Source organism: Cricetulus griseus, chromosome 2 (assembly GCF_003668045.3).
Source record: "Cricetulus griseus strain 17A/GY chromosome 2, alternate assembly CriGri-PICRH-1.0, whole genome shotgun sequence".
NCBI classification, from domain to species: domain Eukaryota; kingdom Metazoa; phylum Chordata; class Mammalia; order Rodentia; family Cricetidae; genus Cricetulus; species Cricetulus griseus.
Window position 1 is genome coordinate 121,441,916 of NC_048595.1, and position 14,194 is coordinate 121,456,109.

At 39.3% G+C, this 14,194-nt stretch overlaps 1 protein-coding gene across 3 annotated transcripts in view; it reads left to right on the top strand.

Annotated features, from left to right (window-relative positions):
- Ythdf3 (YTH N6-methyladenosine RNA binding protein 3) overlaps nt 1-13,844 on the top strand; it is a 154,655-nt gene extending 140,811 nt beyond the window's left edge. The window contains exons 7-8 of one of the 3 annotated variants that reach the window (XR_004768291.1): nt 12,960-13,179; nt 13,463-13,844. The gene's annotated coding sequence lies outside the window, so the exon portion shown is untranslated. Of the gene's footprint in view, nt 1-12,959 lie in introns of all 3 variants that reach the window. The other 2 variants (XR_004768290.1, XR_004768289.1) reach the window with 2 other exon arrangements.
- The last annotated feature ends 350 nt before the right edge of the window (nt 13,845-14,194 follow it).

Below are 14,194 nucleotides of genomic sequence, written 5' to 3' on the forward strand. Positions count from 1 at the left end.
GCTAATCTTAGAAAACAATCCCAAAGAGCACAGAGAAGCAGGGAGGTCCTCATGGCCAGCTGTGCTCAAGCCCTAGACAGCAAGGATGAGAAACATGAAGAGGGCTCATGAGTGATGCCTGGGAAAGTATTCATATTTTCTACAGCCAGGAAATGGGATATAGAACTGAGAAAAACAGACTTCGGAGGTAGAGCTTAAAATTCAATGACAACAGTGATACAATATCTTCTAATTTATACAGCTGTACTCTATGAATGTAAGATTTGTTCTATGTTGCTTGGTTGAGTCCTCACAATAAATGAATGAGAGTGTTTTGTTTCCACGTTCACAATGCTAGTCCCAAGATTCTAATCGACAGTAGAGCCTGATTTCTCATCAAAGTGGAACTGCTGTGATTTCTGCATCTTTTCTGCAGGATAAATTGCACAGAACATCTGGTCTGGCACCATGTAGCCTCCACTGTTTCATCAGTTTCCCCTGGTACCTTGACTAGCCTTATGGTGCCTCTCACACTGCTGCACTTAGATTTATGTCTGTAACTTTATTTTTAGCCAACATCAGTCTTTGTAGGGTGGACCAGCCTTTCTACAGTTACAGTGTCATGCCCAATGCCATCTGCTTAACAGTTTTACTAAGTGGTTCTTCCTATTATAATAGGAGATGAACTCTTTTTGTTATTGTCTTGTAAATTATATGCAGAGAATACATTTCTATTATATCTTGATTTTTTATATTTTCCCTCTCTAATATGTATTTAATAAAAGTATCACCTATGTAAGATAAAAAAATTCTTCATTTTATTTTAACCATATCACTCTTGGTAATGTATTTTTGTTTTGTTTTGTAAATGGAAATAAGTAAATGCCAGTGGTATTTGATACTGTTAAGAGGGAAAGATATCAGAGTACCCCTAGTGTTTCTAGTTTGTTGGAAATTGACAGTGTCAGGACATTTCTAAAGGAGATACAGAGTACTCCTATGTTTGAGACACTACAGGAAAGCAATTGGCTAATAGTATCCAATGACACTGAAGTAGGATTTAGAGTTTGGGTAGCTTGTGGAGGTCATATATTTGATCCCCAGCATCATAAAAGAAAATATTTTTTAAAAAATAATTTATTTTATATGCATTGGGTGAAAATGTCAGAAATCCTGGAACTGGAGTTATAGACAGTTATGAGCTGCCATGTGGGTGCTGGGAATTGAACCTGAGTCCTCTGGAAGAGCAACTAGTGCTCTTATCCTGTGAGTTATCACTCCAGCCCCAAGAAAATATTTTAAGAAGGTAAATTTAAAAAATGAACAAAGGGCAAATTCGCAGTCTAATTTGACAAATTTCTAGATTTTAGTTACCTCTGCAGCTCTCCTCACTTCTCAGGAAATATTCATTTTCACTTTTTTCTTGGGAGTAACATAACCTTGTCCATAGAAAGTTAGATATCTCCGTCTCTCTCTGTCTTTCTCTTCGTCTGTGTCTCTCTTCTGTTTCTCTCTGTCTCTGTCTCTCTAACTCTCCACCACCCTTTGCCTCCTTTCCTCTTTCCCTCTCCCCCTCTCTCTCATTAAGTGATGGAAACTGGATGGAATGAGAGATTTCTAAACTTTAGAAATTATTTCTTCACTGCAACAGATGAGCAAGAGTAAATGATTCCTGTAGCACGAAATATTGATTATTTATACCATGACACACATCTAGGAAAGTCTGTCTTTGATAATGTTTTAATGTATTCAGTATAAAAGAAAATATTGATTGTTTTCAAACTTTGCAAAGGGTTTCACTGAGCATGTCAGTGAGCATTTGGGACAGGAGGAGGAAGAGGAAAGTAGGTGGTGCCTGTGTTTTTCTTGCCCATCATATTCTTCACTGTCTCTATGACTTTTGTCTAGGGTTTTTCACTTTTCTCCCTTCTATCAGACTGCCTAGCTCAGAGAATACTTACAAGACTAAGACTTTCCTATTCAAAAATTCATGCATAAGAGTAAAACCATTCTTGTCAATCTTAATGAGCATTTACTACATCATAGTTTCAGAGGTGTGTGATTCATGTAAATAGGTAGATATCTCTTTGCTATCCCCATTTCTTAGTGTTTCAGACACCAAGAGAAAGGAAACACTGCTTCTACTCTTGGTTCCCCAGAATAAGATTTAAAAGGAAATAAAAAAGAAAAAATTGACAGTATGGCCAAGTGATAAAGCACATGCTAAACCATGGTCTTGGACTATAGCACGATAAATAAAAGGAGTTTTATGTTTAAATAGCTCACAAATTTGATGCATTGTGATAGATTTTTTTAGTTTGTGCTGATTTTTTCCTTGTTAGAAACACAATTATTGCTTGCATATTATACTCTGTCATTGCTAGTCATTGTTTATAATTCTAGTATATTATGTAGTTTTTTTCTGTAGAAGATCATGGACTCTATGAATTAAAGGTTTTGTTATTTCAAACTCATGGCTTTTGTGGTTTTGACTTACTGTACTGGGTAGGAACTCAAGTAAACCCTGAATAGACATGGGGGAAAGAAACAGTAACCATGTCACTCGCTGAGAAGAAGAGAAAGCCTCACTCTTTTAACAGTAAATGTGTTGTTAGCTACAGATTTCTAAAAATAAGATATATTGCCAATAAAGTTGAGAAATATCCCTTTTATTGCTGTTTTGCTGATAATTTTTAAAATCATAAATAAATTCAAATTTCTGTCAAACATCCTATCTCTGTATTGGGATTAATGTATGCTTTGTTTCTCAGTTAAAAATGAATCCACTTTGATTCCATTTAGAAGATTCACTTTATTATTTCTAAATAGGTGAGTGAGCACAGATGCCCAAGGATGCCCTGGAACTGCTGGATGTGTGTGAGTGCAGGGCCAGTGGGTGTATCTGCAGCTTTTTCTTAATTGTTAGTTGGTGTAGGATGGCCCACCCAGTTCACCGTAGTTGCCATCCCTGGGCATATGGGCATGGGCTGTATAAGAAAGCAGTCTGAGCAAGTCAAAAGAAGCAAGCTAGTAAGCAGCACTTGTCCATGGCCTCTGCATCAGTTCCTTCCTCCAGTGTCTTGCCTTGACTTCCTCTGATGATAGATTGTAATCTGCAAGGCAAGTAAGCCTTTTCCTCCACAGTTTTTGTTTTTTTTTTTGTCATTGTTTTATCACAGCAACCACAACCTAACTAGAAAAATTGCTCATCTGTCTTCATGAGGAATATTAGTCTATGGCTTTGCTATGTGGCCATATTCCAATCTGATGAAGGAAATAACTTAACTTAGAAGAATAGTTATGAAATGTGCCCTCCTGTATAATTTTCTGTGCTCATGGTTGCTTCTCCTCTAATGGTTCCATTTGTTTTTGTGTATTGTTTTGACAATTACTGGGTATGGGACCTAGGACCCCAAGCATGTGAGGCAAGTGCTCAAGCATCTAGCTACCTCCTAGCTTTGTTTTTCTGTAAATTTCAAATGGAGTTTAGCAATAAAGTTTTTCACCTTAGAATTTTCTTTGTGGAAAAGTTTTACTTTATTGAATTAAAATTTTAATAGGTATTGGCTTTCCTTTTTAAAATATGTCTTTAATTGAAATATAACTGTATCACTTTCTCCTTCTCTGTCCTTTCTCTAACCCCTCACATGTTCCCTCCTTCTAATATGATACAGACTTTTCAAAATTAAACTTTACTCAAGACAGCTGTGATAATTTATGATTTTCAAATAATGAATCTGTATTTAATCTATTTTCATATATTTACATTAAATTAATATACATTTATTACCTGTTTAATATAGGTAGGGTCTAGAGTAAAATTCCCTGGTATTCGGTAGTTTGTTTCTTAATTTGTTATTTCTATTTTAACTGTGTATTTTCATTGTAGATGGTATTATTTAAAGAGGAGCACTTTCATACAAATATATATTGAACATTCAGAATATTTTCGTATCCATCTTCATCAAGGAGACTGGTTTGCAAGTTTCTCTTCTGTTGTGCTTTTACCTGTCTTTGATATGAGGGTAATGCTGGCACTGTAGGTAGACTCCGGTAGCACCTTCCCCTCTCCTAGTTTATACAATAATTTCAGAAGAACTTGAATTAGTCCTTTTTTATATAGGTCTGATAGAACTGAGAAAAGAATCCATCTGGACCTAGAAAATTTTACTTGGGAGATCTATTTTTTAATGTTTTCATTTCATTTATAATTGAAAAAAAATTTTGAGATGGGGTATTTCAGTAGCTATGGAGCCAGTCCTGGAACTGACTCTGTAGACCAGCCTGGCCTTGAACTCACAGAGATCTGCCTGCCTCTGCCTCCAGACTGCTGGGATTAAAGGTGTGCGCCACCACTGCCCCACCACTTCATTTATAATTATAGATTTATTTAAATTCTTTATCTGACCTTGGCTTTCCATGATGCTGTTGCCATTTCACCACTGTGGAGCCTTCTTTTTATTTGCTGTTGGCCTCCAGAAGTTTGATTATGATATGTCTAGGAGTGATTTTGTTGTTGTTGTTTATCCTCCTTCTCTGTGCTAGATACTAAATTAGGGTCTTGTGTATACTAGATATGTGTTTGTTCTGATTAGGATTCATTAAGATTCTGAGATTTATAATGTTGTTATTTTTTAATGATTGATTTATTTGCATTGGTGTTTTGCCTACATGCATGCCTGTGTGTCTCACATTCCCTGGAACTGGGGTTACAGACAGTATTGAGCTGCCATGTGGGTGCTGGGAATTAAACTTGGGTCTTCTGGAAGAGCAGCCAGTGCTCTTAACCACTGAGCCACCTCCCTAGCCCTATGATGTTTTTAAGTAAATCTGGAAAATTTTCAGACATTACAAATTGATTTTCCTTGGGGGATACCCTGGAGCCTATCTGAACCCCACTGCTCTGTTCTCTAAGTATTTTGAAGTGCCGTATAGTGTAATTCATTATTGTGTGTCTGTGTCTGTCTTTTTATCTCTGCATTTTATGGACCTGTCATCAACTACAGTGACTTTCCCCTTTCTCATTTTGTGTCAGCTCCTCAACCCATTTAGCTGCTTTTAATTTCAGTTATTTTCTTTTTATTTCTAAGAAATAACTTTTGAAAAAATTACTTTTATTTTTCTGTTGAGACTGCCCACTACTAGATGTTTTTCTTTCAGTCCAACATATTTCCTATTAATTGTTTATGGCGTGAATAGGTTGTGTCTCCTTTGAAACTCATATTGTAATTTGATTGCCATTGTGGCTTTCTGGCAATTGGGCTTTTAAGTAGTGACTCTTCATGGATCAACGCCTTGCTCTGTCCTAATCATAGGTTACTCATCATGAAGAGTGTTGTTATAAAACATGTCCAGTCCTTCTCACTCTTTTTCATCTTCTGGATTATCTCTCAGCTTCTACCATGAGCACAAGACTCTCACCAGATGTAACCACCTGATGTTAGATTTCCTATCTCTCTCAGCCAAAATACATCTATTTCTATTATAAATTACTCAGTCTTGGGCTGGTTGTGGTGGATCACACCTTTAACCCCAGTACTCAAGAGTCAGAGACAAGTGGATCTTTGTGAGTTTGAGGTCAGTTTGGTCTACATAGCAAGTTCCAGGACAGCCAGGGATGCTTGGTGAGATGTTGTCTAACATTAGAAAAAAATCCCCAGTCTTATGTATTAACATAAGTCTTATGTAGTAACAAAATTGGGTTAATACAAATATATTTATAATAGGTTCATTGACATGTTGTTATTGGTGTTATTATAGCAGACATATAGATGGATACGCATGTGGATTTCCACAGCATCAGAATTTATTTAATATCAATAAATTCACAAACTACTTTAGCCTTTTTTGGCTGCAAGTTGTCAAGTAGTCCAATTTCTTTTGGTAACAGGCCACTTGGTAACAAGCAAACATAGCTTCCTTTATTACAATTTTAATTACTAACATTAACCCTTAGGTCACACTTTATACCAAACAGTATTTTATCTACGTAGTATACATAGGGTACAGAATGGCTCTTAACGGGTTATGTTTGAAGGTGTTCAAAGGGCCTTAGAAAAGGCAGAGAGCTGACAGACATGACACAAGCCATTGGAAGTGTTTAGATAAGGGGCCAGTTGGAGAAGTGCAGTTCTGTGTTTGGAGCAGGGTAGAGTAGTGCTTTGGGGTGAACTAGAGGATCACAGGCCCATACAGACAAGGTACAGAGCAGGGTCCAGATGGGTCAGAGGACAAATGGACGGACAGCATTTAAGTTAGGTCACATCAGCTGCATGGGCCAAACTCAAGCTCAGGACAGTTGGGAGTTTTCTTGTCCATTTCTTGATGCATCATGTGTGGTCAGATGGCAGGTTGGTGGGAGCTCTCTCTATGACAGTGCTAGGTATCCTCCTTTTGTGGGGGTCAGGTGAAGATGTTGTACTTGTCCTCGGTTTATTGTACTGCGTGAGTTCTTGGGTCTGTTTTTCTTTACATGGTTCCAATCTACTTTGATAGATTTAGAATGAGCCACCTTGTTTGGTTTTAGACATAAGTTATTTCTCAACCTGGACCTCTTGGGTGGTGTTGGATAGGTGGCAGTGTGTATGTGCCCAACATGAGCCAGTTATCTTTCCTTTATGCTGGCTTTCAGGATGGAGCAAAATGCTGGGTATAAAGGAGGCACCGTGGGCTCAGAAAGCATGAAAGCCATTTTTACATAATATAGACTAAGAAAACAGAGACCAGCCTGATCACAACAGCTTTTAAATTCAGTATCTGTCCCAAACTGCAACCAGATTTCATCGACTGGCATTTTTCATGAAAGTAGGCCATGGTTTTGCTTCTTCAGGAGTCTTGTAATTCTGAGCCACTGGATCTCATTCCATTTGGCAGTTAACTGTTGACATTTTCTGGCCTACACCTTGCTGTTGTTTATAAGTCTTCCCAGTGGAAGCTGAACCCTGTGGTGAGCTCCATATCTGCAAATCTTTTCAGATGCATAAGGATTTTGGCCTAATGCTGCATCCACGTCTCTCTGATGGCTCCTGTCTTGACCCTTCATCTTCTCAATGTTATTCTGCTTCTAGCTCTGTGCTGTGCCCCTCAGGCCTGTTCACCTCCAATGGGTACCTTCAGGCCTGTTCACCTTCAGGGTTCTTTAGGTTGGAGGATATTCTCAGTTATAAAAAACAGTTAATACAGAAGCTTGACTTTTCTTCCACTTCAAAAGTATTTTTTTTTCTTCTCTCTTTCTTGTTTTCCAGATAAGGCTTTGAACGTAAGTTGGAAGCTTACATATTGATTAGAAATAGGCTAAATACTAGGAAACAAGGAGGACCCCATGAGAGCCATACATGATCTCCTGGAGAAGGGGAAAGGGACAAGATCTCCTGAGCAAATTGAGAGCATGGAGGGAGGGGAGAGGGAGCTAGGAGAGTGAGAAGGGGAGAAGAGGAGGGGTGAGGAGGACATGAGAGAGCAGGAAGGTTGAGTTGGGGGAAGAATAGAAAAGAGCAAGATAAGAGATCCCATAATAGAGGGAGACATTTTGGGTTTACAGAGAAATCAGGCACTAGGGAAATGTCTGGAGATCTACAAAGATGACACCAGCTAACAATCTAAGTAACAGAGGAGAGGCTACCTTAAATGCACTTCCCCGATAATGAGATTGATGAGTAACTTATATGCCATCCTATAGCCTTCACCCAGCAGCTGGTGGAAGTAGAAGCAGACACCCACAGCTAAACACTGAACTGCACTGGAATCCAGTTGCTGAGAAGGAGGAGATGAGCAAAAGTGTCAAGACCAGGCTGGTGAAACCCACAGAAACAGATGACCTGAACAAGGGGGAGCTCTTGGTCTCCAGACTGATAGCTGGGAAACCAGCATGGGACTGATCTGGACCCCATGAACATGGGTGTCAGTGAGGAGGGTTTGGAAATCTATGGGGCCTCAGTACTTATCCCTAGCAAGGAATGGACTTTGGGAGCCCATTCCATATAGAGGGATAGTCCCTGAGCCTAGACACAAGGGATGGACCTAGGCCCTATCCCAAAGGATATGACAGATGCTGAAGACCCCCCATGGAAGGCCTCACACTCCCTGGGGAGCAGAAAGGGTATGGGATAGGTAGGATGTTAGATGGTGTGGGCAGGGGAGGAGGGGAGGGAGAGGGAACTGGGATTGACATGTAAAATTATCTTGTTTCTAATTTAAATTAAGAAATTGAGAGAAAAAAAGAAACAGGCTAAATAATATTGGCAAAAATATAGAGAAGTGGTACCCAACATAACTACATGTTCATTGTTTGGGCATACATAGTGTCTAGGTAGTGCTTCTGTCATCAGCTTGGTTAACAGATTCAAGTGGTCTTCAATCTTCTTTCAAGTTCTCCCTTTAGGAGATTACTTGATTAGCCTGCCAACCTGGGAATCATCACATCACTTAGGTGTGTAAATTGTCAAGTTAGAATCAAATTTCTTCCTCTTATTCTCTTAGTTTATACCATGATCAAAACGAGAATGGACCCTCAAATTCTTTCTAGTTCTTACTGAATCCACATAGTCCACAGGCAGCCAATCAACCAGTCAATCAAACATTGAATTTAAATTGAAACAGGCTCCTCCAGTCTGTCATCTGTGTGTCACTCCACTGACAAGTACCCTCAGGTTCTTCTGTTCTTGCTCTACTATAGCATGCTTCACAAATACCTGGCTATTTGTAGTCTGCCCTGTTTTTGTTTCTGTTGTTTAGATAAAACACTGACAAAAAACAATCTGGGAGAGGAAAGGATTTGTTACATTGTCAGTTCACTACCGAGGATAAGTCTGGGCAGGGACTCAAAGACAGGGACATGGAGCAGGAATCCTGGCGGGAAGACCACTTGTTGGTTAGCTTTCTGGCTCTCTCACTAACTGATGCTCAGTTAGCTGTTTTAGGAATGTATATAGCCTGGGCTGGGCATTGGTGGCACATGCCTTTAATCCCAGAACTCGGAAGACAGAGGCAGGTGGATCTCTGTGAGTTCGAGGCCAGCCTGGTCTCCAAAGTGAGTGCCAGGATAGGTTCCAAAGCTATACAGAGAAACCCTGTCTTGAAAAATCAAAAAAAAAAAAAAAGAAAAAAAAGAAAAAAGGAATGTATAGCCTGCAGGTCTCAGGTCCTCCTACACCAATTATCAACTATGAAAATGTCCCACAGACCTTCGCCCAGACTATTCTGAAAGAGGAAGTGGTTTTTCTGTTTAGGATCTCTTTTCCCCAGTTGTGTTGAGTTGACAAAAACCAGCCAGCACTTAGTCGTTTCTGTGCTAAAATTATTTGTTTTGTTTGGTTAATATAGACAGCTATACTGAAGGAATTCAGAATAATTAGAAATATTCATTAACACTAAGAACTACAGTAATGTGTGTTGATTCTATTGATAGAATATGCATTATGTGTTGGATGTCTGGGTCACAGAAAACTTCCTTTTTATATTATGCAGCTCAAGCCAGTTCCTACATATTAGATTATATCAACTTGATTAAATTTGCTTTTATGGGTCTCAACTGGCAGCAATTTCCATGGGCAAAATAAAGACATCTGAGTTATCTTCTTATTTGATTAGGGCACGTTGTATTTTTTTTTTAAACCTCTTTCTCTCCCTTCTCTAAATCAAGATTTAGTCATCTTAATTAGAATTGGTAGGGCTGTTCAATGAAATTTAAAACATCCCACCCACCCAGATTTTGAAAGACAGTGGATACCCGTCTGAGGAGACCTTCCTTGTCATCATTCACATCAGCAGGAGGAAGTGGAACAATTACGGGTGCAGAGTAATTTAATATTGTTTTATTAAACATAGTCTTTTCATCTCTGTGAGGAGTTCTGGGATTCATGAGGATGTTCATTTCTCTGAAGTACTATTCCATTTACATAGATTAATTCACAGTCCATGGTCTTAGCATAGAAACATAAAGGTATAAATATGAACTAAAATCTGAGTAGAGAATAAAAATGTAAAATTCAATTAATGTGCACCTTTTAAAAATAAAAAAAGTATGATGCTATTGAAGTATTTACCTGAACTAAGGATGCTCTGGTCTTCTCATCCAAAACAAGGATGCTCTTGCCTCACTTCTTCTCATCTGAACTAGTGGTCTGTCTCAAATAAGATTTCTTTTATGTTAGAGATAGTTAAAACTCAAGTTTTAACTAGTGGACCTGAATACAGTTTAATTCTCTTAGATAATTTGACTGAATAAATAGATACTTGTTTTTTTAGGTAGTAGGTGGTTGTTTTAAGCAGACCTTGGCATCTAAATTACAATTTACTTTCTCTGTTAGCAGAGATAATGAGATTTGGGGCATTTTAAAGAACTTCTATGAAGGGAATGTTATAATGTAATTCTTTCTATGTAATAGTGCCACAGAAACATGTTTTTCTTCTTGTACATCTTTTAATATCAACCATTATTTCTCCCACAGGGAAACAAAAAACATTTTCACAGAGATATGAAACTAGTTTCTCCTAGAAAGAACCATACAAATTGTGGGGGAGACATGTTGGTGGCCTCCTTGAGGCAACCACATGGACCTGCAGTCAGAAAGCAGAGAGAGGCCAAAGGTGCTGCTCAGCTCTTCCTCCTTTTTACTAAGTCCAGGTCTCCCCTCAACCAGAGTGGCACAGTCCTCTCAGAACCTCTCCACCCCAGAATGACACATCCTGCTCAGAACAAACCTCCCTCCCCCCCCACCAGGATGGCACAGCCCACTCAGAACTCCCCCCCTCCCTGCAACTACATATACCAGATGGTGCTGCCCACTCAGAACCCTCACTTCCCAGGCTGGTGCTGTCCACTATGCTTGAGTATTTCCACTTCTTACCTAATCTTAATAATCTTTTAAGGTATTACCAGAGACTTTTCTCCTGGATGATTCTAGATCCCATCAACCCAACATTTACAATTAATTACAACTCCACCCTTTGTCAACTTGATACCCAAACAAACCACTATAAAACCCTACCTTCTGTATCTGGTCCTCCTTGGCTCATGTGCCATCTCATAATACAAACGTGTTTAGTTCAAGTTCAAAAGTTCCCATAGTCTTTAACAGTTCCAACATTGATTAAAAGTGTTAGACTGGGGTTGAAGAGATGGCTTAGTGATTAAAAGTACTTGTTGCTCTTGAAGAAGAATTGGATTAATTTCTTAGCACTGACATGGCAGCTCATAACCATCTGTAACTCTACTTCCTATAAATCTGATGCCCTTCTAGCCTTCATGGGTATCAGGCATATAGGGTGTACATTTTTCACAAGCTGGAGCCTTTGATGATGAGGGTCTTGCCTTCAGGGAACATTTACTTTCTTATTGTTCTGGTAAAGAGGGGGCATTTCTCTTTAACAATTAGAGGTGTTTATAATCATAAGTCTCATTGCTCATGACTTTCAACTTGCTCACAAAACTACTTTCTTGCTTAATCTGTTTGCTTTCTCTCCCCATAGAAAAATAATCAGAGCACTGTGCAGTAGCTGTGCCACAGCCTGAATGCTACACTGTGTGGAATATTCCTTTACACTGTGTGAATAAATGTCACTGTGATTGGTTTAATAAAGAAGCTGACTGGCCAATAGTTGGACAGGATGAGTAGTTTGCCCCTAGGTTTTGTTGAATCTGATATGATGACAAAGAAAGTTATTTTATGCTATTCTTTTTTATATATATAAAGAAAAACAGCTAGTAAATTGGGTATGGTTAAACTTAAAACTGGTAACTCCAAATTGGAACTGCTCTAGAAAAGTACAAACACCTGACCAACTGCCTTTTTGATTAACAGTAAAAAAGAGGGAAGTCACGTGACTTCACCACCATCTTGACTACATGGTGACCACATGGTGTAGTCCCACCGAGGAGACATTAGGTCTCCAATATATTTTAGGTTAGGATAGAATTCTATATGATAATTCCTGTCTTGTCCCCAAAACAAGGTTTATGAAAGATAGGATTTAAAACAATGTTGATTTATTAACGTATTAAAGCTACATCTCCATACATTTATGTACAGAGATGTATCTTGGGGGCAGTCAGATTTTGTAATCTAAGAGTAAATCCTTTCATATTTATTTTAAAAACTACTAAATTGTTTACAATGTTAAATTTTGGTTTGCCTTATGGAAACTAGAAACTGGAATATCTAATCTTCTTGCTTTCACTATCATTGGTAAGCTGTAACTGGGCAAACTGTATGTCCAGATATAACTTATATATGTTCTCTAAGTTAGGCCTAAACAACATTTGTCTAATTCAGATATACCTAACAGATAAGTATACTCTGATCCTCAAACACCTTCAGAAATCTAAGAATATGGCATTTAATTAAAAGCTTTCAATGATAGAGATATGCCAGCTCCTGGCAGCATCCTGTATCTCCTCCAAGGAAGACGGATGGTTGCATAAGAACTTCCACCTGAAAGCTCCATTTAAATGTGGCAAAGCCAGCCATGTAGCAGAAAACTGCTTTGCACTTTAAACTACTGCCAAGACCCTGCCCAAACTAGACAGCAGGATCCTGGGGGATCGATTGCCTCACTTTGCCAAGGCAAGGTTGGTCACTTTCCCCAAATTTTTCCCCCACAGGAAAGTCTGTCAGGTCTCTTGGGCTTGTTAACAAAAGACTGGTTCTGCTTTTGGGACTTCTGTCCCCAACGACCATGGAGGGACCTGCGATGGCTGCCTAAGTAGCTGAAAAGCTGTCTGATTTCTGCTTAAATCTATCCGTTTCAGATCTGATGGTGTTTAATGACTACTGTACTGATAGTCTTACCAGTTTAATAGCTCTTCGATAACCCCAAGGCTACAAGTTCCTTGGTAGCTCATTAGTTAAGTTTCCTGTTAAAAGTACAGACAGGTATGTTTTATCAGGCTGAAATCAGACTCTAGGAAAAACGTTCATGCCTTTTAACCTGAAGCCATAGCCTTTTGCTATGATCTAAATGTGTTACAACTGTTTTTACAGGTACTTGCAGGTTCCTCAGAAGAGCTCTGGTACTATGCCAAGAAATTTGACTGATAGAAACTATTATCAGTCTTTAGAGCCCCTCTTTGACCCCACCCATCTTCAAGCTCATATTTTGCAGGTTCACTCCTGCCTGCAACAAGACCAAACCTCCAGGGGTCCTTCCATATATACAGCTCCTACACCAGCTCCAAGGACACCAACCAGGGATGCCAAGCAGGTGAGAACTGGCAGGTTGACTTCACCCACAAGCCCACTCAAAAAATTTCATTGTGTCCTAACTCTCATTGACACTTTACAGGATGGATAGAGGCATTTCCCACCCCCAGAGAAACAGCAGATGTGATGGCTCATGTACTGCTGAAGAACACATCATTCTTGATTTGGCATGCCATTCCCCCAAGCTCCTGGGACATCAGTGTTGGTACCACCTTTCCAGACTCAAGGGTCTGGCTAGCCATGATAACAATCTAATTTTTTTCTTCTATCAACCTTCCCTCAAGGAACCGATGCCTGAGGTCTCCAGGATGGCAGCTAACTGAATGCTTCTTCACCCATTGCTCCCACTAAGAGTGAGTTCACCAAGTACCTTCTCCCCACATCATCCCTTGCCAGCAGGAAGTAGCTGGACTTGAACCTGTGCCCATATAAATCCCAAAAGGTTGGGATGTTGGGAAGCTCTATCCAGCTCCACTCCTCCCACTCCAGACCCTACTTCTGAGAAAGTCTGCCATCGAAGGCTCCTCCCTCCAGAGATGCTTAAGACCATACCTACAAGGTTTAATACCTGGCCCATATATCTGCCACATGCTTTCACTCCTGCCTTCCTGAGAGTCATATGGGAGTGTTCTGCCTTGCTCTGTTTATTAAATCAGTTTTACTAATTTGGTTTGACTTGGCTTATTATATTGACAGAGAAACCCAATAGCTGGGGATCCAATACTTACCAATAAGGTTAGGGGGAGAGACAAATAGAATGCTTGGGAGAAGAAGGATGTGTCAGAGGAGTTGCCAGCCAGACATAGAGGAAGCAAGATGTGTATGACATAAGGTAACAATGTGGTAGAACCATGTGGTAGAACTTAAATAAGGAATATGGGTTAACTCAAAATGCAAGAGCTAGTTAATAACAAGCCTGAGCTATTGGCCAAACATTTATAATTAATGTTAAGACTCCATGTCAGTTATTTGGGAACTGGCAAGCAAGAAAGAAAAGTTCATCTTAGGATACTGTC